This window comes from Schistocerca cancellata, chromosome 8, assembly GCF_023864275.1.
Source record: "Schistocerca cancellata isolate TAMUIC-IGC-003103 chromosome 8, iqSchCanc2.1, whole genome shotgun sequence".
Lineage (NCBI taxonomy): Eukaryota > Metazoa > Arthropoda > Insecta > Orthoptera > Acrididae > Schistocerca > Schistocerca cancellata.
This window is the reverse complement of record NC_064633.1, coordinates 125,286,742-125,313,840: the sequence shown is the minus strand read 5'-3', so window position 1 is coordinate 125,313,840 and position 27,099 is coordinate 125,286,742. Positions and strand designations below refer to the sequence as shown.

Sequence of the window (27,099 nt, the reverse complement as noted above, 5' to 3'; positions counted from 1 at the left end):
ATGCTCGGCCTTTCTTAAACAGGAGATTGGAAAACCGATGGATCGGTCGTGGTAGATATCACGATCAGCAATTCATGTCATGGCCTCCACGCTCTCCCGACTTAACCCCATGCGATTTCTTTCTGTGGGGTTATGTGAAAGATTCAGTGTTTAAACCTCCTCTACCAAGAAACGTGCCAGAACTGCGAGCTCGCATCAACGATGCTTTCGAACTCATTGATGGGGACATGCTGCGCCGAGTGTGGGAGGAACTTGATTATCGGCTTGATGTCTGCCGAATCACTAAAGGGGCACATATCGAACATTTGTGAATGCCTAAAAAAACTTTGAGTTTTTGTATGTGTGTGCAAAGCATTGTGAAAATATCTCAAATAATGAAGTTATTGTAGAGCTGTGAAATCGCTTCAATTATTTGTAATAACCCTGTATATTGAAAAACATTACCATGATAATTATTTCAATGTCGACAGTTAAGACTCCAGCAGCGCTTGATATAGTACTGTGGAGGAAATGGGCTGGGCATCAAATTCCTTCTAGACTTTTTCCTAGCTGTTCTCTAATTTGGTGAAACGTATTCCGCTGGCCACATCGACGAAGCACCCCGAAATTGCTATTGGTACTGTCTGGAATGGATGGTGTCTTGAAGGGAGGATATAAGATGAACATCAACAAAAGCAAAACGAGGATAATGGAATGTAGTCGAATTAAGTCGGGTGATGCTGAGGGAATTAGATTAGGAAATGAGACACTTAAAGTAGTAAAGGAGTTTTGCTATTTGGGGAGCAAAATAACTGATGATGGTCGAAGTAGAGAGGATATAAAATGTAGACTGGCAATGGCAAGAAAAGCGTTTCTGAAGAAGAGAAATTTGTTAACATCGAGTATAGACGTAAGTGTCAGGAAGTCACTTCTGAAAGTATTTGTATGGAGTGTAGCCATGTATGGAAGTGAAACATGGACGGTAAATAGTTTGGACAAGAAGAGAATAGAAGCTTTCGAAATGTGGTGCTACAGAAGAATGCTGAAGATTAGATGGGTAGATCACGTAACTAATGAGGAAGTATTGAATAGGATTGGGGAGAAGAGAAGTTTGTGGCACAACTTGACCAGAAGAAGGGATCGGTTGGTAGGACATGTTCTGAGGCATCAAGGGATCACCAATTTAGTATTGGAGGGCAGCGTGGAGGGTAAAAATCGTAGGGGGAGACCAAGAGATGAATACACTAAGCAGATTCAGAAGGATGTAGGTTTCAGTAGGTACTGGGAGATGAAGAAGCTTGCACAGGATAGAGTAGCATGAAGAGCTGCATCAAACCAGTCTCAGGACTGAAGACCATAACAACAACAACTGTCTGCACAAAACAGGATTAATTTACCTAATGGAATTTGCAGTTGTCTTAAAGCGTCTACACAAAACTTTGCAATTTTCTCCGATTTTTCGTTATTCAGAGAATCAAATTTCAACAGCTTCTGTTGGATTCCGTCAGTTTCAGTACAGTATTGAACCACTGAAGGAAACATCTTTCAGACTTGCGGTTCGATGCGTCGATTCCTATGCCGTAAAATGAAACTTCTTGCAACTCTTTTATGCATTCGGACGCGGAGTGTGGTCCACGAATATTTTTAACAATCGCTGTAGCTTTGGCCCTGGCTGCAGACTACTTTGCGTCGAGTTTTGAGTCATGATGCATTGCTACATTCAGTTTTACGGTGCGGTGAAGAGAACTAGGGACTGATGATGCATGACAACTTTACAAACTGTTGTTAGCTCTACAGTAGCAACGAGCACTTCTTTTTGGGTATCTTCTTTTTTTTATTTTATGGGACTTAACTGCTAAGGTCATCAGCTTACAGACTACTTAACCTAAATTATCCTAAGGACAAACACAACCCATGCCCGTGGGAGGACTCGAACCTCCGCCGGGACCAGCCGCACAGTCCATACAGTCCATAACTGCAGCGCCCAGACCGCTCGGCTAATCCCGCGCGGCGGGTATCTTCTTTAATCATGAATATAGAAATAGGCTTTGATGTAGATGCCATCGTGAATCTATTTGTCTGATTCTTTGTAGAAATGTCATGCCTCACATCTCCCTTACCTCCGTGAATTACTGAGACGAAACAACTACAAATCTCACACAATGCTTCCTGATCCGTATGTCCTTTCTTGATAAAAGACCACTCCTTTGTGTAATGATCCGAGAAGTGACACTTTCTCTTTCCATCCTTAGGCATATTCGTAAGCTATAAGCTATTAGACGGTGAACAGTCGACAGTAACACTTCAGTCACCGAAGTACACGTCACTATATACTCACGTCCTGTGTATCCGCTGTATATACTTCAGACATCACTATCTTGCACTCGTTGTTCGTATTACGTATAGAAAGAATCGTCTTTCCAGGTCGCTGTTCAAATGGGAACTGCTCGATTCTTCCACGCAGTGCTGCTTAAATAGTTCCAGCCTGCTGTTAGACATTAGAAGTCTGGTATTTTCGCGAATGAGGGTGCTAGATGTAGGAGGTGCTGCGAGACGGCCTTGTGAACATAAACTTGTTGACATAAAATTAACTGAGGCAGCATTTACATGTTGCGCCAACAGATAGTGTTACTTCAGTATCTGAGCCAAGCTCATAACAGTATTTTGCGAAATCGGGACAAAATTGGGTCGGGACAAGAACATCCATAACGGTGACGATCCCGATGTATCGGGGCAGATGGCAACCCTATAGACGTGTTTATCGTTAACATTAATGAATGCTTTTTTTGTTACTGGCTACCAATTTTTAAGTACAAATTCGTCAAGGGAATAGAAGGAGTTGTCCAGGAGAAATGACTTTAAGATAGATTTAAATCTTCTTCTGCTGTTAGACATTTTATGTTACTGGGAAAATGATCAAAAAAATTTTTTGCTGCGTATTGAACTCCTTTCTCTGCCACTGATAGCTTTAATAATGGTAATTAATGTCATTTTTCCCTCTAGTGTTGTAGGTGTGAACATCACTGTTAGCAGTTTGTGATGGATTATACAGGGTGGTCAGAAAATGTGTGAAATGCTTGTAGGGATGTTACAGGGCAGGTTGTACTGAGACATAAATGTTAAGAAAGAAATTCGATACGTTGTTCCGTTTCCGAGTTACACTCCTGGAAATGGAAAAAAGAACACATTGACACCGGTGTGTTAGACCCACCATACTTGCTCCGGACACTGCGAGAGGGCTGTACAAGCAATGATCACACGCACGGCACAGCGGACACACCAGGAACCGCGGTGTTGGCCGTCGAATGGCGCTAGCTGCGCAGCATTTGTGCACCGCCGCCGTCAGTGTCAGCCAGTTTGCCGTGGCATACGGAGCTCCATCGCAGTCTTTAACACTGGTAGCATGCCGCGACAGCGTGGACGTGAACCGTATGTGCAGTTGACGGACTTTGAGCGAGGGCGTATAGTGGGCATGCGGGAGGCCGGGTGGACGTACCGCCGAATTGCTCAACACGTGGGGCGTGAGGTCTCCACAGTACATCGATGTTGTCGCCAGTGGTCGGCGGAAGGTGCACGTGCTCGTCGACCTGGGACCGGACCGCAGCGACGCACGGATGCACGCCAAGACCGTAGGATCCTACGCAGTGCCGTAGGGGACCGCACCGCCACTTCCCAGCAAATTAGGGACACTGTTGCTCCTGGGGTATCGGCGAGGACCATTCGCAACCGTCTCCATGAAGCTGGGCTACGGTCCCGCACACCGTTAGGCCGTCTTCCGCTCACGCCCCAACATCGTGCAGCCCGCCTCCAGTGGTGTCGCGACAGGCGTGAATGGAGGGACGAATGGAGACGTGTCGTCTTCAGCGATGAGAGTCGCTTCTGCCTTGGTGCCAATGATGGTCGTATGCGTGTTTGGCGCCGTGCAGGTGAGCGCCACAATCAGGACTGCATACGACCGAGGCACACAGGGCCAACACCCGGCATCATGGTGTGGGGAGCGATCTCCTACACTGGCCGTACACCACTGGTGATCGTCGAGGGGACACTGAATAGTGCACGGTACATCCAAACCGTCATCGAACCCATCGTTCTACCATTCCTAGACCGGCAAGGGAACTTGCTGTTCCAACAGGACAATGCACGTCCGCATGTATCCCGTGCCACCCAACGTGCTCTAGAAGGTGTAAGTCAACTACCCTGGCCAGCAAGATCTCCGGATCTGTCCCCCATTGAACATGTTTGGGACTGGATGAAGCGTCGTCTCACGCGGTCTGCACGTCCAGCACGAACGCTGGTCCAACTGAGGCGCCAGGTGGAAATGGCATGGCAAGCCGTTCCACAGGACTACATCCAGCATCTCTACGATCGTCTCCATGGGAGAATAGCAGCCTGCATTGCTGCGAAAGGTGGATATACACTGTACTAGTGCCGACATTGTGCATGCTCTGTTGCCTGTGTCTATGTGCCTGTGGTTCTGTTAGTGTGATCATGTGATGTATCTGACCCCAGGAATGTGTCAATAAAGTTTCCCCTTCCTGGGACAATGAATTCACGGTGTTCTTATTTCAGTTTCCAGGAGTGTATTTGGCATAGAATTTAGCCAATCGGGGCGTCGCGCGCTCACAATCAAGCGGCCTGCCATGGGCGGTGTTGCCCAACGAGTGCTTTGTCTCGTTAGCGACGATCTGATTGGCTAACTTCCATGCTAAATAACTCGGAAACGGCGCAATGTATCGAATTTCTTTCTTAACATTTATGTCTCATTACAACGAGAGCTGCCCAGGTGACGTCCGTGGGTGAACGCTGCATATTATTCTTACTGCTCGCTTTTGTGCAATTAGTACTCTCTTTCTAGGTGATTAGTTACCCCAGAAAGTTATTCCATAACACGTTATTTGATGAAAATATTGACAGTAGGTCGATTCTTTTGTTTCCGAGATTAGCAATTATACGAAGAGGAAAAGTAGCTGAACTTAACTGTATGGTTCAAATAGCTCTGAGCACTATGGGACTTAACATCTGAGGTCATCAGTCCCCTACAACTTGGAACTACTTAAACCTAACTAACCTAAGGACGACACACACATCCATGCCCGAGGCAGGATTCGAACCTGCGACAGTAGCAGTCGCGCAGTTCCGGACTGAAGGGCCTAGAACTGCTCGGCCACCACGGCCGGCTTAATTGTAATGAAATTTCATTAACATGCTCCTTCAATTTCAGGTTTCCACCAATACATGCACTCAAAAATTTGAAACGATCTACCCTATTTACTGAATTATGCTCATTTGCTACATCTATTGTCGGTATGAGTCTATTTATTTTGCAGAACTGAATATACGAGGTGCATTCAAGTTTTAAGGCCTCCGATTTTTTTTCTCCGGACTGGAAAGAGATAGAAACATGCGCATTGTTTTAAAATGAGGCCGCGTTCATTGTCAGTACGTCCCAGAGATGGCAGCACCGTACGGCAGATGGAATCTTACCGCCAGCGGCGAGAATGAGAACGGTTTTAAATACTTAAAATGGCGACGTTTTCCTTACTTGAACAGCGTGCAATCATTCGTTTTCTGAAATTTCGTGGTGTGAAACCAATTGAAATTCATCGACAGTTGAAGGAGACATGTGGTGATGGAGTTATCGATGTGTTGAAAGTGCGTTCGTGGGTGCGACAGTTTAATGAAGGCAGAACATCGTGTGACAACAAACCGAAACAACCTCGGGCTCGCACAAGCCGGTCTGACGACATGATCGAGAAAGTGGAGAGAATTGTTTTGGGGGATCGCCGAATGACTGTTGAACAGATCGCCTCCAGAGTTGGCATTTCTGTGGGTTCTGTGCACACAATCCTGCATGACGACCTGAAAATGCGAAAAGTGTCATCCAAGTGGGTGCCACGAATGCTGACGGACGACCACACGGCGGCCCGTGTGGCATGTTGCCAAGCAATGTTGACGCGCAATGACAGCATGAGTGGGACTTTCTTTTCGTCGGTTGTGACAATGGATGAGACGTGGATGCCAATTTTCAATCCAGAAACAAAGCGCCAGTCAGCTCAATGGAAGCACACAGATTCACCGCCACCAAAAAAATTTCGGGTAACCGCCAGTGCTGAAAAAATGATGGTGTCCATGTTCTGGGACAGCGAGGGCGTAATCCTTACCAATTGCGTTCCAAAGGGCACTACGGTAACAGGTGCATCCTACGAAAATGTTTTTAAGAACAAATTCCTTCCTACACTGCAACAAAAACGTCCGGGAAGGGCTGCGCGTGTGCTGTTTCACCAAGACAACGCACCCACACATCGAGCTAACGTTACGCAACAGTTTCTTCGTGATAACAACTTTGAAGTGATTCCTCATGCTCCCTACTCACCTGACCTGGCTCCTAGTGACTTTTGGCTTTTTCCAACAATGAAAGACACTCTCCGTGGCCGCACATTCACCAGCCGTGCTGCTATTGCCTCATCGATTTTCCAGTGCTCAAAACAGACTCCTAAAGAAACCTTCGCCGCTGCCATGGAGTCATGGCGTCAGCGTTGTGAAAAATGTGTACGTCTGCAGGGCGATTACGTTGAGAAGTAACGGCAGTTTCATCGATTTCGGGTGAGTAGTTAATTAGAAAAAAAATCGGAGGCCTTAGAAATTGAATGCACCTCGTAGTGTGCTGTTCTCAAAATTTAGCTGGAGTACATTTCTGCGGACCACTTCATAATCATTTGGAAAGTATCATTTACTATCCTTTTGTTGCTCTCGCTCTAATAAAATTTATTATAATACTAGTATCATCTCCAAAAAGTAGCAATTCTGCTCGTTGTGTGTAAGTGAAACGTCATTCACATATACACTAATGGAAAAACCGCAGCAGCAAGAAGGAGATGTGAGACATAAACGAAAGTTGGTAAGCACATTTCTACATCTGAAAGATGACGTATATTCAGATTTCCCTCCAGTCGCATAAGAGAGGTGCTACTAGCGCCACTATGAGGTTGCAAACTAGGTTTGCTTTAAATACACGCTGAAAGTGTAGTGAGCGTTAATTGCCTTTGAGAGTGGACGTAGTGCGTTGATGTTAGTTAAGAATGCCTTTAGGCGACATGGACGTCATTGTCAATAAATCACGGATTCTGCACGAGCTCGTGTAAAAGGGTTACGAGTATCTGGATGTTCCTTCTGCGATATTGCAGAATGAATTGACAGGAATGTAACAACTGTAGGTGATTACTGACAGTGGTGGTAACGAGAATGTACGGTTGCAAGAATGCCACGCTACGGATGGCCACGTCGTACTACCGAGAGATAAAACAATCGTGTTCTGCGTATGGCTGTGGCACACCGACTGCGTCTGCAGTAGTAATCCGAGTAGCAGTTGGCACCACAGTAACACAACGAACTGTTATCAGTCCTTTACTTCAACGACAGGTCCGAATCAGACGCTCTGTGGCGTGCATTCCACTGACGCCATGTAGTGTGCGTTCCATTGACCCCAAGCCACCTGACACATCCCCTTCGAAAAAATTATGAATGATTGTGCTGATAAACCCCTTACGTTATTTGAATTTCAAACACCTGAGCAAAACTGTACGTGCACAGACATTTCTCTCTTTACTTATTCAGATCATCAATCAAATGACATACAATATTTTTAGCACAACGCAATCTGACTTTCAATAACCCCTACAAAAGAATGGCCCTGACTAACAATAACCTATAACTTTCATGAATCACTTACCTCACAAAAATCTTCGTTACTCGAACTACTGCAATACAGCGAGCGCCAATACTGCGAGCTAAATAAAAGATTCTAACTACTGAAGGCACTAACTACTGATCGGCATATTTAGCAAATGAAAGATTTCGATAGAGAACAAACAATGTATTTACCTTAATAGTGTTCAAAAGTCATTATATATATATCAATTCATGATATCCAGTATTACAAATTTACTCTTTCTGGCGGACACACGTCCAGATCGTCCGCTCTTAAAATTCTGCCATCTCTCTCCCCACATCCACCACTGCTGGTGGCTCATCTCCAACTGCGCAACGCTACGCACTGTTCACATCCAACTGCCCAACACTACAATAGTAAATATTCCGTCAATGGAAACAAGCCACAGACTGCACACAGCACAGTCAGTGATTTTCATACAGAGCGCTACGTGGCGTTACCAATATAAAAACCTAAACAGCCTACTTACATAGCCCCCATGTTTCCCACAAAAAATTTTTACAAATTGTTTTGGGCACTGGCCAATACATATTTGTTAAGAATTTTTTATATTAACGCTAACAAATATATCAAATGCACACACTTACGACACAATATTGGTCAAAAACTAAAATTTTCTCACAGTCCATAAGAGCCGCCAGAAAGAGTAAATTTGTAATACTGGATATCATGAATTGACATACATATACAGGGTGAGTCACCTAACGTTACCGCTGGATATATTACCTATACCACATCAAATACTGACGAACCGATTCCACAGACCGAACGTGAGGAGAGGGGCTAGTGTAATTGTTCAATACAAACCATACAAAAATGCACGGGAGTATGTTTTTTAACACAAACCTACGTTTTTTTAAATGGAACCACGTTATTTTTGTTAGCACATCTGAACATATAAACAAATACGTAATCAGTGCCGTTTGTTGCATTGTAAAATCTTAACTACATCCGGAGATATTGTAACCTAAAGTTGACGCTTGAAACCTCCGACGTTCAGCTGCGTGTTGTAACAAACACGGGCGAGCAGCATCTGCAGGGACATGTTTACGATGACGACCGTGTTTACGAGTGTTGCTGTAGTGCACTGTTGTGGTTTGGTCTAGCTGTCGCAGTGTCCGCATGTAGTGCTTGCTGCTATTGTTATTCTGCATTCGTCTCCGCACGCAGACCAACTGTAGTACACCGTGTTACCAGACGTCTGTGATTGTGTAGTGTTGTAGGAACTGTGAGCATTGTGTATTCGAACTCTGAAAAGGCGGAGATGATACTCATCTATGGCGAGTGTCGACGAAATGCAGCTGAAGCCTGCAGGGTGTATGCAGAACGGTACCTGGACAGAGAGCATCCAACGTGCCGTACATTGCAAAACATCTACCGCCAACTGTATTCAACAGGTATGGTCGTAGCACGCAAACGGGTCCGTAACAGGCCCGTCACAGGAGAAGCGGGTGCAGTTGGCGTGTTAGCTGCTGTTGCCATGAACCCACACATGAGTACACGGACATTGCGAGAGCTGGTGGACTGAGTCAAAGTAGTGTCATGCGCATACTGCATCGTCACCGCTTTCACCCGTTTCATGTGTCGCTACGTCAGCAATTACATGGTGATGACTTTAATCAATGGGCATTAACAGAGAATGCGTTGTAGTTCTACCTGTTTACCGATGAAGCAGGTTTCACAAACCACGGGGCAGTGAATCTACGGAACATGCATTACTGGTCCGTGGACAATCCTCGCTGGCTCAGACAGGTAGAGCGACAGCGACCGTGGACTGTAAATGTATGGTGCGGAATCATTGGCGACCACCTCATTGGTCCTCACTTCATTGCAGGGGCCCAAACAGCTGCAACATACATCGCGTTTCTACAGAATGATCTGCCAACGTTGCTCGAAAATGTCCCACTGGAAACGCGTCGACGTATGTGGTATCAGCATGATGGTGCACCTGCACATTCCGCAATTAACACTAGGCTGACGCTTGACAGGATGTTCGACGGGCGTTTCATAGGACGTGGAGGACGCATAAATTGGCCAGCCCGTTCTCCTGATCTTACACCTCTGTTCTGTGGGGTACGTTAAAGGAGAAAGTGTACCGTGATGTGCCTACAACCCCAGAGGATATGAAACAACGTATTGTGGCAACCTGCGGCGACATTACACCAGATGTACTGCGGCGTGTACGACATTCATTACGCCAGAGATTGCAATTGTGTACAGCAAATGATGGCCACCACATTGAACATCTATTGGCCTGACATGTCGGGACACACTCTATTCCACTCCGTAATTGAAAACGGAAACCACGTGTGTACGTTTACCTCACCCCTCATGGTAATGTACATGTGCGTCAGTGAAAAAGACCAATAAAAAGGTATTAGCAAGTGGACGTAATGTGCTGTTCCAGTCGCTTCTGTACCTAAGGTCCATCACCGTTTCCTTTGGATCCCTACGTAATTCGGTGCTCTCCGATACACACGATCGAACAGCGGAGGAGTGGTACTCAAGCGTCAACTTTAGGTTACAATATCTCCGGATGTAATTAACATTTTACAATGCAACAAACGGCACTGATTACGTATTTGTTTATATGTTCAGATGTGCTAACAAAACTAACGGGGTTCCATTTAAAAAAACGTAGGTTTGTATTAAAAAACATACTTCCGTGCATTTTTTTATGGTTTGTATTAACCAATTACACTAGCCCCTCTCCTCACGTTCGGTCTGTGGAATCGATTCGTCAGTATTTGATGTGGTTTACGAAATATATCCAGCGGTAATGTTAGGTGAATCACCCTGTATATATATATATATATATACAGGGTGATTCACCTAACATTATATAATGACTTTTGAACACTATTAAGGTAAATACATTGTTTGTTCTCTATCGAAATCTTTCATTTGCTAAATATGCCAATCGGTAGATAGTGCCTTCAGTAGTTAGAATCTTTTATTTAGCTGGCAGTATTGGCGCTTGCTGTAGTGCAGTAGTTCGAGTAACGAAGATTTTCGTGAGGTAAGTGATTCATGAAAGTTACAGGTTATTGTTAGTCAGGGCCATTCTTTTCTAGGATTATTGAAAGTCAGACGGCATTGTGCTAAAAATATTGTGTGTCACTTTATTGATGATCTGAATAAGTAAAGAGAGAAATGTCTGTGAACGTACAGTTTTGCTCAGCTGTTTGAAAATCAAATAACGTAAGGGGTTTATCAGCACAATCATTCATAAATTTTTCTATGGGGATGTTTCACAACGTCATTTGCAACTTAAGTGGTGAAAAACGAGAGCTCCTTGGAGGCAGAGTGGAGGTCAGTCGTGCTCGATGATGAAACGTGGTTTTGCCCCGGAGCCACTGACGGCCGTATGTTGGTTAGGAGGCCAGTTGACGGCCTGCAACTAACCTGCGTGGTGGACACACTGGAGTTACACCTGGAGTTATGATCTGAGGTACGATTCCGTATAACAGGAGGAGCACTCTTGTGGCTGTCCTACATACCATCACTGCAAATCTCTACGTCAGTCTGGTGATTCGACCTGGTGTGCTGCCATTCAACACCAGAATTCAATGGGGTGCTTTCCAACAGGATAATGCTCTCCCACATACCACTGTTCTAACCCAACCTGCTCTACAGAGTGTCGATATGTTGCCTTGGGCTGCTCGATCACCAGATATGTCTCCAAACGAGCACATAATGCACATAATCGGACAAGTCCAGCGTCATCCACAAACAGCATTCGTCGTCACTGTATTGACCGACCAAGTGCAACATGCATGGAATCCGTCCCACAAACTGACATCCAGCTTTTGTACAACACAATTCACGGTTATTTACGTGCTTGATTTCAGCATATTGGAGGTTACATCTATTATTAATTTACCAGCATTTCACATTTGCAACAGCTTACCTCCCACTTACATCAAGCTGTGATCCAGCAATGTTAATCACTTAAATATGCTACCTACAGGTATGTATTCCCAAAATTTCGTTACACTACATTATTTTTTGGTGTTACGATTTTTATCTGTCAGTGTATAAGGAATAGAGTGGACACAAAATTGAACCCTGAGGGACTCCCTTTGAGATTTCTCCCCAGTCACTGAAATTTTCTATCCTTCTGACATTTTTTGAGTTATTCATCACAACGTTTTGCATTCTGTTGGTTAAAAATGATTCAAACTAGATTTGTGTAAAGGCATCAGTTACATAAAACTTGCATGTTTCTACGAGAGTGACATGATCTACACATTCAAACACTTTGAGAAGATCACAAAAAGCACCAGCTGGCCATATTTTTCTATTTAAGGCTTGTACTGTTTAATGAGCAAATGTATAGATAGCATTAGCATGGAATCCAAACTGTGATATGCCAAGTAAATTGTTTCCACTTAATTGTGAGACTAATGTTGAAAACACTACTTTTCCGAATAATTTGGAAGAAAATGTCAGTAATGAAATTAGACCATAACTGTTTAAGTATGTCTTGTCATATTTCTAGTGAAGAAATATATTACATATTTTAGCCTGTCTGGGATGAGTCATTGTCTCAGTGATATATTGCATGTGTCTCTAAAATTACTTTTCAAGCAGGAATAACTTTTCAGAATTCTGTTTGTAATTCCACCAGGATTCCGTTTTGAATTCCATCAATACCACATAAGCTTTTGTTTTTTAGAATTTTCAGAATTATATTAATTTCATTGAATGATGTTGGTGCTACATCTATTTTTAATATAGTCTCAGGCTTCTGCCACTGAACCATGTAATCCTGTTTTTGCTGCTACACTTAGAAACTGATCGTTAAAAGTACTTGCAACCTGTGAATTGTCACAACAGTGTCATTTAGCTTAATTTTTGTGGTATCTTGTACACTGATTGACTGTTCTGTCTGCTGTTTGACAATGACCCATATAGTATTAATCTCAGTATCTCCATTATTTATTTCTGTAAGGATATGCATACACCTGGACACTAATGACTTTCCTTAAAATATTACAGTATTTTTTTGTAATATGCAAGTAATGTCTGATGTTGGCTTACTTTGGCCTTTATACAAATTTCCCTCTTCCTCTTGCATGAGATTTCAGTTCGCTTAATTATCCACAGCTTACTTTTTTTTTTAAATTGAGTTCCCAGACAATTTTTTAGGAATGCAATTTTTAAATACCGAGACAACTTTAGTATGGAATAAAGTGATTCAGTTGCCACTCTCAAAGTATCACCATGTCATCATAACATAATCTGTTTGAAAAAGAAAGAAAATGGTAGTAGTAAAATACTTAGAAACTAAGTTATAAGCCAAACTAACTTCTGTACACAACATAATACGCTGCATAGTAATTCTTCAAGTGAACAGGGCTGGAGAGGCACCACATTGTAAACATATCTACTCTCTAATCGTTGGAACTGAAAGTTACAGTCACTGATGTAACAGCATAAAGTTCATATGTGTTGAGTATCAAATATAAGACTAAAATATTCGCAATATAAAACTGATTGTTAGAGAAAATACTCTAAAAGTGAAAACTTGGAAAAAGTTACCTAAGTACTGCCTTTTTTCCTTCTTACGTTGTTGTGGTGCCTTTTTGTGCTGACTCATACTTGTCTAATAATAGTTCGCTGCTTCTACTGCATATCTGCAGCAGTAGTTAATTTTGTAGCAATTTTCACTTTATATCGGTAAAAGCAAGCGGAGATTATGTGACTTCACTGACTGATTTCAGTACAGTGATTATTGCCGTTGTATTCTGAAAAAAATAAAAATTTATGTTTAAAACAGATTTTATGTTGTTTCAATAGTCCTGATACTTATCTCGAAAGAGACCAACTACACAGATGTGTGCTATACGATCGAACCATATGGTACTAATTACTGTTGCACGTGAACTTGGTAAGTGTCCCTAATCCGAATTCAGTTTCGTGTGTCTTAGGCAGCAATTCACTGTCAAAAAGTATAAGTAAACCAGATGTGATACACGTTATAAAAATAGGTAATGAGCTTACAATAGGGCACAGCGCCGCTTGTTTGTACAGTTTAGGCAAAATAAAAATCTCTCGGAAAATATATCACGCCCCTTAAGGTAGGCAATCCAACTTACGCCATCTGCTCCTGGATGAAGACATAAGGTGGGTTGCCTGTCTTAAGGTGCGTGATGTATTTTGTGGGCCACTATCATTTCGCACACCCAGTAGATGGTACTGTGATGTAACAGGTGTGATGACGCTGTTGTTGTTGTTCTTCCAGAGCAAAGAAGCACCAGGCTGGCGGGCTGGGGGCTCGTGTCGCTGGGCCGCTCCACCCTCCTGGAGCTGGAGGGGTGGCTCATCTACCACTGGCTGCAGTCCACCGCGGACTACCCCTGCTGTGAGTACAGGGAACCTGTCAGCCCGCTGCCGCAGCTTTTAACTTACACTATACTATCCGCCCAGGCATTTTGCCTCTATTTGCCACCCAAATTCTGTAGCCTTGTAGGAATGAGCTTACACATAGTGAATTATCTAACCTGGGCTCTAATATTCGGAATAGTGAGTTGAAAACCTACCGTAATCTTTAAAAATTAAGCTAAATGTTCAGCTAAAATTTTGAAAGCCAGTATTCAGGTGTGATTGCCTGATAAAGCAATCTGATTGGCATATTTTAACGCAGCTGTAGCGCCTTCACAACTGTTGAACAGTTTCCGGGAAGTATATTGATAAATCTTAGCTAGAAATACTACTGCTTTGATGAAGAGACGTATAATGACTTTCATCTTGTAGACGAAATTCGTGCAGAATAAATGTATTTGCCATGTGTTCGATATGAAACTAAGCACCCATGGGAAGAAATTTTTTATTTCTGATAAATAAGAACGAAACTTATGTAGATAGACTGATCTGATGACGTCGCTGCTCCGAATTGCATACTTCAGCGGACTGCATCATAACGAATTGCCTGAAAGCTGTATATACTGCGAAAGGCAGCAGAACAGAGTGTGGCGAAGTAAGGCAAGTAATTGTACGTGGATGAAGATGAAATGAAATGATTACGACAACATAAACACCCAGTCCCCGAATGAATATAGTCTCCGACCTGGCCGAGAATCGAACCCCGGACCCCGCGATCTGGAGACAGAAATGCTAAGTACTAGACCCCGAACTACAGACTGAGTTATCATTTCCTTCAAACACCCGTGGATTACCTCGTAAACCTCGACGAAACTGCACAGTTTGCTGCTCCAGTTCAACACTATTCATAGCAGTATGGTGCACTTCACTTTTGACATGACCCAATACAGAATAACCAAGAGGTTTGAGGTTAGGTAACCTTGGAGGCCAAGGTACAGGGCCTGACTAAACTATACGCACATCTTGGAGCATACTGGCGCGTTACATGGCGTCTGAGATCAGTAGCAAAAATTTCCGGTGCCCATCACTTATTCATCGCAGAATGGCCCATGGTGAAATTTGAGCCCAACTAGATGGGGACATAATTGAAAAGTTTATATTCCTTATACATTTCTACTACTCAGGACAATATTTCATACCTGACGCCAGCAGCATCTCGTAACCGTGCACATGCAATTATCTCCTAAATGGCTCATTCACCGATCCATGTTTACTGGAATGTTTTTGTTTCTGCTGTCGAGAAAGGTCTCAGTGTTAACGGGGTACTGTTACTGGACTCTTCGTGCGTACCTTGGACGTCTGAGGGTTTCCATGATGCAAGAGAAAGTTTATCAGGAGATCAGAAAGAGAGAGAGAAGAAAACATTCAACATGTAGGAATAACTAGCAAAACAGAGTGGATAGGACTGTTTGTTACTAAAGAAGAAACCAATAACTAAGTAAACACAGTTCTAACTGTCTAACTGGAAGTCTAGGAGTTGAACAATTTTCTGGGTAGGATTCACGAGGTACCCATAACCGTAAGGGAATTAAATATAAAAATGGAGCAACCAATTGCTTCTTTTATAGTTCTGTTTATATACAGACGCTTTCGGATTTGTACCCACCTTCAGGCGGCGTAATACATTTGTATATTTCTTCCAATACTACATTTTTGGCGACTGTATTTTCAACGTTGCAGCTGCATTTTATTCTGTAACCTGTAGCTGCGAATTTAGCATTTATATGCATAGCACGCGCACTTTTCGCTTCGCAGAATCGGTTCCGTGAATGCAGATACAAAACAGGGACTGCACGTTACAAAATGAAAGATGGCTGCACTGCTGAAGTCGTCAGTGTTTCGAATGGCCTGATGCTATCGTACAACTTTTGCTATCTTCGCTTCTCTCCTCGTCCTTGTATAACTACTACGCCTAAATCCTCTATAATTTCCGTTATTATTCTAGTCTTGGCCTCCCTTTGTTATTTTCCCTTTTATCGCTCCTTCCGGTCCCAGAACAACTATTCATGATGGTGTGTGCGTACTGTAAGACTTTCAGTACACACACCATCAGATTATTTGACTTGTCACTCTAACGAAGTAGGCGAGTCTCATGCAATATGTCTCATGGTCTTATCGTGGCGTGTTTATCTTCTGCCGTTAGGTCAGACGATAGAAACGCCACTTGCACGCTTAGAGTAGCAGATTGACGGTGACCAACTTTAAACAGAACTTGATTAATTTTCACACACATTTATTAAAATAATAACAAGCATAAAAATTACCTGACTTGGTTCTGGATGCTATTTACAATTGACAATCTGAAGTTCCTTTGGTATTGGTACGTTAATCTTATTCTCACATATATCTCTGATACTTGACAAAAGTGTCTATACATATATCTTCATGGCTATGTACAGGAATATGGTAATCTTATTGGGCGCAGACTGAAACTTGACAATAGACTGGTACAGACAAATGTAGAACTCGTACAGACTGGTACAGACAAAAGTAGAAATCGTACAGACTGGTACGGACAAATGCAGACTGGTGCAGACAAATGCAGACTGACTAATCGGAGGTCTGTACACTCTTTATAATACCTCGCGCGTTCATGTATCACTGCGCGAGTGTGATCCGCGAGGAGAAAAGGTTCTACATTAGCAGTAATCTCATTGGCTGCGTTACATATTAATACGCGGATCGGCGGAAGCAGAATTTGATCCGTCTCTATGGCAGCGCCATCTCATAGTGCGGAGACGGACGAGCGCTGCGCCTGCGCTGTTGTGCTTAGCGGGGCGCGCTCTAGTGGGAAAGTTGTGTACGCGCTGACTACGCGGAACTATGTGCACAACACATGGATATCGTTTAGCTGTTACAATGTTGCATCACTGGGCGCGGGCATTGTCGGCAGCCCTTCAGCTCACTCGTGCGCATGCGCATCTAGTATAGGCTATCCGGCAGCCAGCCTTTTACAAGCATTTTGTGTGTGGTGTGGTGTCACTGCCAGACACCACACTTGCTAGGTGGTATCCTTTAAATCGGCCGCGGTCCGTTAGTATACGTCGGAACCGCGTGTCGTCACTATCAGTGATTGCAGACCGAGCGCCGCCACACGGCAGGTCTAGAGAGACTCCCTAGCACTGGCTCCAGTTGTACAACCGACTTTGCTAGCGGTGGTTCACTGACTACATACGCTCTCATTTGCAGAGACGACAGTTTAGCATAGCCTTCAGCTACGTCATTTGCTACGACCTAGCAAGGCGCCATATTCAGTTACTAACAGATAATATTGTTAATCATGTACTGTCAAGAGCGACGTTCATCATTAATGTATTAAAGTTAAGTATCAAACTAATTACGTCCGCTTTCTGCATTCTCATTCCTTGTCATGTTCCAGACCTCACGTCAGTATAGTCCTTCCCTCCTCACGCCAGCCTGCGTGAGCTAAAACGCGTGCATTTCGGCCTCCACTAGTAACACGCCTCTTCTGCCAACACAACATGTGGTCATACAAATAACCAACCCTGCACGTGTGCGCTTGCCCCCCCCCCCCCCCCACACCCCCCAGAACCGTCATATTTTCGAACAGATCTCCCTCGTCTACTATGTTTAGCACTGCTTTATTTCTTACTTCACCTGTCCACCACCGAGCAGGGTGGCGCAGTGGTTAGACACTGGACTCGCATTCGGGAGGACTACGGTTCAATCCCGGGTCCGGCCATCCTGATTTAGGTTTTCCGTGATTTCCCTAAATCACTCCAGGCAAATGCCGGGATGGTTCCTCTGAAAGAGCACGGCCGACTTCCTTCCCAATCCTTCCCTAATCCGATGAGACCGATGACCACGCTGTCTGGTCTCCTTCCCCAAACCAACCAACCAACCAACCTGTCCACTTAATTTTTAATGTTCTTCAGTTTCGTTTCTTTACTATAGTGTGGTCCAGACGTACGCTTTAAGGATCAACTTCCTCAGTTCCACGTCAAATTTGAATATCAGCAGATCTCTCTAAATAAAAAAGGTTCTCTTTCTCTATGTCAACACACTTCTGACATCTTCCTTACTTCAGGCGTCCAGTGTAATTTTCTAGATAAAAGAATTCTTTTACATGTTCTACTACTGCACCTTACCTCATTTTGATACTATTTTATTTTCCTACTACTCGCCGTCGTGGCTGTAGTGGTCTGCTCAGTACAGCACTAGGCTGCAGCCCTTTAGGACCCAGTTTCAAACCCAGGTAGGGGGCGCGGAGTTTTACTAACTCTAGTCTCTCTAGGAGAGCCACAGGGCCATTCAGCCTGCTATCATCTTGAAACGTCCCCTTAGAAAAATTATTGAATTACTGTGCTGGTAAACCCCTTAAGTTATTTGATTTTCAAATAGCTGAGCAGAACTGAACGTACTCAGACAGTTCGCTCTTTACTTATTCTGATCAACTCGAAACTGACACACAATATTTTTATCGCAACGCATTCTTACTTTCAAAAATCCCTACAAAAGAATGGCCCTGACTAACAATAACTAGAGGTCTGTGCGGATAAGAAAAGTGCAATCCGCATCCGCACCGCATCCGTAAGGTCCTAATCCGTAACCGCATCCGCATCCGCGGCAATTAATCCTCATCCGCAAGTTCCTTATCCGCATCCGCATATATTTAAGTTTTGAATGAGTAATTAATAGTAATAGACAGTAGTACTTAGAATTATCATATGTAATTGTCAGGGTGCCATTTCTGTGACAACTTAACTATTTTTCATATATACTAAGATGGTATCTGTTCATTCGGATATGTCCGAAAGAACAGATACCATCGGTGACCATGCAGCTCGTTAGAATGAAATTACAATGAAATGAACACCCTTTGTTGCTTACTGGCGTTGACATACGCCAACGGGGACAGATGAAAATGTGAGCCCCGACCGGGACTCGAACCCTAGATCTCCTGCTTACATGGCAGACGCTCTAACCATCTGATGATAGACAATGGGCAGGTTTGCCACCCAGAGAGCACTTCACAGGCCACACAAAAGACACGGTCGCTGAAAAGGATTAGGCGCAGGTCTCTTGGGTACAACTACGTCGGTCGTAGCCAGGGGCTGAGGACAACAGACATCCGCTCTACCCGGGCCCTGCAAGATTCCAAGAATGTCCACAGACTTGAAGTTTTCAACTAACATTGCAACATACGTACTGGGCAGATGCCTTGCGCATTATCCGCAGATGACCCGCGGATACCAGCGCCGGTCGCGATTTTATCCTCCAAGTAACAAATACCGCGGATATCCGCGGATATATCAGCGGATATCCGCATCCGCGCAGACCTCTAACAATAACCTATACCTTTCATGAATCACTTACCTCACAAAAGCCGGCCGGAGTGGCCGTGCGGTTCTAGGCGCTACAGTCTGGAGCCGAGCGACCGCTACGGTCGCAGGTTCGAATCCTGCCTCGGGCAGGTATGTCTGTGATGTCCTTAGGTTAGTTAGGTTTAATTAGTTCTAAGTTCTAGGCGACTGATGACCTCCGAAATTAAGTCGCATAGTGCTCAGAGCCATTGAACCTCACAAAAATCTTCGTTACTTGAATTACTGCAATACAGCGAGCGCCACTACTGCCAGCTAAATAAAAGTTTCTGACTACTGAAGTCACTAACTACTGATAGGCATAGTTAGCAAATGAAAGATTTTTGATAAAGAACAAACAATGTATTTACCTTAATAGTGTTCAAAAGTCATAATATATATATATATCAGTTCATGACATCCAGTCTTACAAATTTACTGTCTATGATCAACACACGTCCAGATCATCCGCTCTCAAAACTCCGCCATCTTTCTCCCCACATCCACCACTGCTGGAGGCTCACCTTCAACTGCGCAACGCTACGCGCTGTTAACAGCCAACTGCCCAACACTACAATAGCAAATTCCAACAATGCAAACCAGCCACAGACTGCACACAGCACAGTCAGTGATTTTCATATAGAGCGCTACATGGCGTTACCAACATAAAAACCTAAACAGCCTACTTACAATCTGAGTACTGTGGAGCTTTCCCAAAGGTAAAAGGCTTCTGGGGCGATGGGTCTGGTACCCTCCCACTTCTAGTGCCATTGCGGAGAAAGGCTGCACTCTGCATGCAGTCAGGCCAATAGCCAAGTCATTGACTTGCGTCACAGACTTTACCTTTACCTTCCACTACTCTTTATCACTCTTTGGTCTCTGCTCAGTTTATCCTCAAGCCACATACTGTATTCAGCCATTCCTTCCGACTGGTCTAAGTCATCTCTACGTCCGGCAGAGGCATACCGCCTCGAATAGGGCCATGGCTAGTAAGGCACTGTGATTTACAAATAAACCTGCAACTGACGACTAATTGGAAAAAATTAGTCACCCCCCAGAAGATCTCACGTTAGTACCGCGCCACACCGCGTCTAGCCTTGATAATGGCTTCTATTCGGCGAGGAAGAGAGTCCACATATTTTTCACCTACTCCATGTCCAGATAAAGTCATTCTTCGATGATTAGATCCACGAGAGCTACCATATTATGAGGATGTTATTGGCTACATTTCAACCACTGCTCCAAATAGCCTCAGACATTTTCTATGGATTCTGAGCAGGTGATTTAATGGAGTAGTAGTAGATCAAATGGTTCTGAGCACTATGGGACTTAACATCTTAGGTCCTCAGTCCCCTAGAACTTAGAACTACTTAAACCTAACTAACCTAAGGGCATCACACACATCCATGCCCGAGGCAGGATTCGAACCTGCGACCGTAGCAGTCGCACGGTTCCGGACTGAGCGCCTAGAACCGCGAGACCACCGCGGCCGGCAGTAGTAGTAGAGTTGCGATAGGCTGCTTCAGCGTTCGTCAGACCAGTTTGAAATCAGTTGCTGTGATTTTGGAAGATATCATGAAGATGTAGAAGAAAGTAGAGTAGCTGGTCACGGAGAATACTGAAGTAAACACCTTGATTCATGTTCATAGTAACCTGAATGAGTGGGGCCAAGTCATGGTACGAAAAAATTTACAGAAACACCTGCAGCCTGAATTGCACCGCCTGCTCACAGCGAGAGTAACTCCGGACTCAAAACGTCCATTTCATGCTCTTCCCTTCCAGAGTCCTCTGGTAAACTGGTTGAGATGGAACTGCATTCACCGACAGCAGCAACTCCTGTAGGGCTTGAAACCGATTATCGCTGACAAGACGCGACACTTGTCCGTAGTCCCTGTCAGTCAGCATCTTTTTACAGCACTGTTCCTGTGCTGCATTACATGGCTACGTGTACACTATTCCTTGTAGGTACATTCGAGAGTCTGGGTTGATACAGCAACAAATTGGACAACTTTATTCATGGTGTGATCATGTGCACATCAGTAGGGCAGCAGAACCAGTTCAAAGACAGGTAAACTTCGGGCCATGTATCACTTCCAGAGCGTCGCTTCACGTCACGCCCGGTGAGCGCCATTTCCAAAACACACTGACAGGCATCGAGAAAAGTTTCAGGATTTCGATAGCCTGCAGCTGTTTTAGCAATACATGCTAGTGACACCATACAGCCACATACGGCAACAACTGGTAAGAATTAGTTATTGAGGGCCAGATCAAGGCCAGATAACTATCTTATCACATCCTGTGTCATGTTACACATCCGTTGTCATACTATACACTTGGGTTCATCGGTGCCCCGACTCAATCTCCCACGGGCAACCACTGGGAACTGATCAAAAGCACCCACGTGAACCCCCAGGCAACTGTGCGACCTATATTCAAGATCATGACGTAACTCTGTAATGGTCACATGACATAAAATTTGTGGAAAACCCATCTCAGCCAATGGGACCAGTGAAGTTGAAGCACCCCCTTCTCCTTCGCCCTATCATCTTATATAATTAGCTGAACCCTTCATTCGATGTCTTAGCATCTCTCTCCCTCTCTCTGTCTCTCTATCTAGGTCAAAAGGATATCAACTGTGTTTTTTAAAATACGAATCCCCATTTTTTATTACATATTCGTGTAGTACGTAAAGAAATATCAACGTTTTAGTTGGACCACTTTTTTCGCTTTGTGATAGATGGCGCTGTAATAGTCACAAACATATGGCTCACAATTTTAGACGAACAGTTGGTAACAGGTAGGTTTTTTTAAATTAAAATACAGAACGTAGGTACATTTGAACATTTTATTTCGGTTGTTCCAATGTGATACATGTACCTACGTGAACTTATCATTTCTGAGAACGCATGCGCCCGCATCTCGTGGTCGTGCGGTAGCGTTCTCGCTTCCCACGCCCGGGTTCCCGGGTTCGATTCCCGGCGGGGTCAGGGATTTTCTCTGCCTCGTGATGGCTGGGTGTTGTGTGCTGTCCTTAGGTTAGTTAGGTTTAAGTAGTTCTAAGTTCTAGGGGGCTTATGACCACAGCAGTTGAGTCCCATAGTGCTCAGAGCCATTTGAACCATTTGAGAACGCATGCTGTTACAGCGTGATTACCTGTAAACACTACATTAATGCAATAAATACTCAAAATGATGTCCGTCAACCACAATGCATTTGGCAATACATGTAACGTCATTCCTCTCAACAGCGAGTAGTTCGCCTTCCGTAATGTTCGCACATGCATTGACAATGCGCTGACGCATGTTGTCAGGCGTTGTCAGTGGATCACGATAGCAAATATCCTTCAACTTTCCCCACAGAAAGAAATCCGGCGACTTCAGATCCGGTGAACGTGCGGGCCGTGGTATGGTACTTCGTCGACCAATCCACCTGTCATGAAATATGCTATTCAGTACCGCTTCAAGCGCACGCGAGCTATGTGGCGGACATCCATCGTGTTGGACGTACATTGCCATTCTGTCATGCAGTGAAACATCTTGTAGTAACATCGGTAGAACATTACGTAGGAAATCAGCATACACTGCACCATTCAGATTGCTATCGATAAAATGGGGGCCAATTATCCTTCCTCCCATAATGCCGCACCATACATTAAACCGCCAAGGTCGCTGATGTTCCACTTGTCACAGGCATCGTGGATTTTCCGTTGCCCTATAGTGCATATTATGCCGGTTTACGTCACCATGCAATTCCTGGTGCAAAGAAATATGGTATGGGTGCAATCGATGTTGATGTAGCATTCTTAACACCGACGTTTTTGAGATTCCCGATTCTCGCGCAATTTGTCTGCTACTGATGTGCGGCTTAGCCGCGACAGCAGCTAAAACACCTACTTGGGCATCATCATTTGTTGTAGGTCGTGGTTGACGTTTCACATGTGGCTGCACACTTCCTGTTTCCTTAATTAACGTAACTATCCGGCGAACGGTCGGGACACTTGGATGATGTCGTCCGAGATACCGAGCAGCATACATAGCACACGCCCGTTGGGCATTTTGATCACAACAGCCATACATCAACACGATATCGACCTTTTCCGCAATTGGTAAACGGTCCATTTTAAGACGGGCAATGTACCACGAAGCAAATACCGTCCGCACTGGCCGAATGTTACGTGATGCAATGTTTGTGACTATCACAGCGCCATCTATCACAAAGCGAAAAAAGTGGTCCAACTAAAACATTCATATTTCTTTACGTACTACACGAATATGTAATAAAAAATGGTGTTTCCTATTTTTAAAAAAAACTCAGTTGATATCCGTTTGACCTATGGCAGCGCCATCTAGCAGGCCAACCATAGCGCCATCTGGTTTCCCCATTCAAGTTAGACGAGTTTCGTTTTTTGTAGTTTTTTCGTTTTATGCTTATTTCGTGAGATATTTGGCATTTGGCCCCGTCACTATCAATGGACCACCATATATATATATATATATATATATATATATATTCGGCTGCCGTCCGCTGAGAGTCGTTTCCCATCAATGTATTTACATCATGACCTAGAATATAACTCGCACAGTTGTCTCTGAGGCGAGGGAGTGGGAGCACTAAGGAGCCCAAGAGTGTAAAGTGACACGAGATGTGTAACATGACACAAATATCCGCGCAAGCCATTTAATTGCAGTTATTCCACACAAGCGGCTGACACATACACAACATTTTAGTGCCATGACCTACGTCAGCAGTGAAGGGTACCAGTTCTAGAAGATCTACGGCGCTCCAAAGCGACCAGCGTGCCGTTTTGAGACGGTTACCAATGTTTTGTACAGTTAGCTTATACGCCTCCGTTAACAACGGCGACTGTTCCAGACTCTGGTGCGTTGCGGAACACTTGTGGCTCCGTGTTCCAGCCACGTGATCGCAGCCGCCACTGGCTGACACGTGACCTGCGCACGTCGCCGGGTTAACTGCCGGAGCGGCACACGCCCACGTGTCGCGCCTGTATGCTGCATCGACGCCCAGTATCTTCAGCCAAGCCCCATAAATCACGTCTCATTAGCAGTGTGGAGCGAGCGTGCCATTACGCTGCCTCTCGCCAGCTATTTTTAGTAGCTGAGTTCCTTGAGTGTGGGCGACCACACAGCTCCTACAGTTTCACACCCTCAAGGTCCATGTTTTGCTCGCCATGTAACTTCTCCTCCATTCTCGCGTATTCTACTACATTTTCACACTTACTCTGCATGCCTCCTTAAGATATAAGATACAGGAAACTTCGTGAACCACTGTCATTTCTCAATTTTCTTACTCCAGTCGCAAATGCTGATGAACCTCGGTATGAGTTGGAAACTCTCTAACTTTACCACCATGACCTCTGCGCGAGATAAATGCTGCCTGACAAAGCAAGTGCAGAACACAGAATGGGACGAAACTAAGAAATGAAACTACGCGAGTTGAGAGGGTATGTGATGTTATTTCAGTGATTAAAAAACAGAGGCACATTTACAAAGAAATTGGCAATACGAGCACACCTATCGGTACGAATCCACTGATCAGTATGATGTTGCACCCTCTCTGACCCGCTGGTTCGGTTGGGAATGGCGTCATAAAGCCATTATATTCTCTCGTGAGGCAATCTGGCTCACAACTGTTGTAACTGGCCCTTGATATCCTGAACGATGGCAGTGGCATGGAACTGACGTCTGAGCTGGACCCACAAATGCTCTGCTGGGGACAGATCTCTGGATCTTGTTGGCCACAGGGTTACCTCATCATCACACTGGAAGTTCATATAGACACCTGCCATGTGTAACACATGTGTGGTGTCACCGCCAGACACCACACTTGCTAGGTGGTAGCCTTTAAATCGGCCGCGGTCCGCTAGTATACGTCGAACCCGCGTGTCGCCACTGTCAGTGATTGCAGACCGAGCGCCGCCACACGGCAGGTCTAGAGAGACGTACTAGCACTCGCCCCAGTTGTATAGCCGACTTAGCGAGCAATGGTTCACTGACAAATACGCTCTCATTTGCCGAGACGATAGTTAGCATAGCCTTCAGCTACGTCATTTGCTACGACCTAGCAAGGCGCCATAGCATTTGATAATTATTATTGTGAAGCCAGTTGTACAGTAACGAGAGATGTTCTACAATTGTGGATTCAAGTTAAGTATTCTACCAGTTACCTCCTGTTTCGCTAGTCTTATTTCTCTGACCTGCTCCAGACCTCACGCCAGCCTGCGTGAGCTTAAACGCGTGCCTTTCGGCTTCCTCCAAACCCCGTGAATTGGCTCCTGCCAATTCACAACAACATGAAAACGTAGGATGTCTGTGATATACCGTACCGTCTCTGATAGCACCCTACCCTACGACACCAGGAGTAACATTGCCGAGCTTCTCCAAAACACTAGAAGTATCGAACCTCCTTCCAGCTAGCTGCCATGCAAGCCGACAGTGCTCATTCAGGGTAGCGCAGAACCGTGTTTTATTGCTGAACACAATTCGACGCCACTGATCAGCAATCCATGCTTCCCGGTCACGGCATCACTCCAAACGCAGCCGTTTGTGTTAGTGACGTGAACGGCGGCCGTTGTCTGGCTGCTACTAGTCACTGACCAGTGTTGTGGGGCGACACACGGTATGCTGCAAGAAGTCCATTACATGCTCCCAGATGGAGGGTGCAGGTGTGGAGGGGTTACGATGTGCTCGGTGCACAATACGACGATCGTCCCCTGTGGTGGTCAGGTATGGCCCATAAGAATTTTGAAGGCGATTACGCTTGCCCCCGCGTTCCCCTGCAGTCCAACATCGTGCCACTGTCACATTCGAATGCGCCACAAATTTGGATATTGCACTCCTCGAACAACCGGCCTAATAGAGACACACAATGTGGCCCATTTGGAACTCTGTCAGATGCTGATTATGCTATCTAACACGAGCCCATGGCATCACCGTGTTCTTCACGGCTTACACTCTACACTTAACACTGTTCATGCCCATTATACTCTCCTGGAAATGGAAAAAGAACACATTGACACCGGTGTGTCAGACCCACCATACTTGCTCCGGACACTGCGAGAGGGCTGTACAAGCAATGATCACAAGCACGGCACAGCGAACACACCAGGAACCGCGGTGTTGGCCGTCGAATGGCGCTAGCTGCGCAGCATTTGTGCACCGCCGCCGTCAGTGTCAGCCAGTTTGCCGTGGCATACGGAGCTCCATCGCAGTCTTTAACACTGGTAGCATGCCGCGACAGCGTGGACGTGAACCGTATGTGCAGTTGACGGACTTTGAGCGAGGGCGTATAGTGGGCATGCGGGAGGCCGGGTGGACGTACCGCCGAATTGCTCAACACGTGGGGCGTGAGGTCTCCACAGTACATCGATGTTGTCGCCAGTGGTCGGCGGAAGGTGCACGTGCCCGTCGACCTGGGACCGGACCGCAGCGACGCACAGATGCACGCCAAGACCGTAGGATCCTACGCAGTGCCGTAGGGGACAGCACCGCCACTTCCCAGCAAATTAGGGACACTGTTGCTCCTGGGGTATCAGCGAGGACCATTCGCAACCGTCTCCATGAAGCTGGCTACGGTCCCGCACACCGTTAGGCCGTCTTCCGCTCACGCCCCAACATCGTGCAGCCCGCCTCCAGTGGTGTCGCGACAGGCGTGAATGGAGGGACG

The 27,099-nt window shown here is 45.0% G+C and overlaps 1 protein-coding gene across 1 annotated transcript in view; it reads left to right on the top strand.

The window, feature by feature from the left end:
- The window catches only part of LOC126094554 (tumor necrosis factor alpha-induced protein 8-like protein), a 531,244-nt gene that overhangs the window by 51,931 nt on the left and 452,214 nt on the right, over nucleotides 1–27,099 (top strand). The window contains exon 2 of the mRNA XM_049908988.1: nucleotides 13,956–14,075. The gene's annotated coding sequence lies outside the window, so the exon portion shown is untranslated. The remainder of the gene's footprint in view (nucleotides 1–13,955; nucleotides 14,076–27,099) is intronic.